General features: G+C 40.6%; 1 protein-coding gene across 3 annotated transcripts in view; it reads left to right on the top strand.

The window, feature by feature from the left end:
• The window catches only part of LOC116852449 (uncharacterized protein C1orf112 homolog), a 202,655-nt gene that overhangs the window by 16,055 nt on the left and 186,277 nt on the right, over window positions 1–323 (top strand). The window lies entirely within an intron of this gene.

The following is a 323-nucleotide window of genomic DNA, read 5'->3' on the forward strand; positions in this document are numbered from 1 at the left end:
ATATTGCATCAGTTCAGTAGTGTAGCTACAAAGAACAAGCCTTATATGATCTAAGTTGTGTTCGTGGGTGTATATCAGTTGGACACGGGGCAATTGGACACAGTCCAATCACAAGTCGCTGTTCCAAGGGACCCAAATGTCTCTAATCATACGGTGCTGTGATTGGCTGTGTCCAAATGTACCGTGTCCAAGTGCACCGCTCCCGTGTTCGTAATGTTTGTATTCTTCGTACGTTTAGCACTTTTAATAAAACGGACACACCTAGAAGTGTTAACAAATTATAGTTATAAAAAAATATTTATATATACAGGGTGTCCCGAAGT

This window comes from Odontomachus brunneus, unplaced genomic scaffold, assembly GCF_010583005.1.
Source record: "Odontomachus brunneus isolate Ranch 3 - 2012 unplaced genomic scaffold, Obru_v1 Obru_scaffold_225, whole genome shotgun sequence".
Lineage (NCBI taxonomy): Eukaryota > Metazoa > Arthropoda > Insecta > Hymenoptera > Formicidae > Odontomachus > Odontomachus brunneus.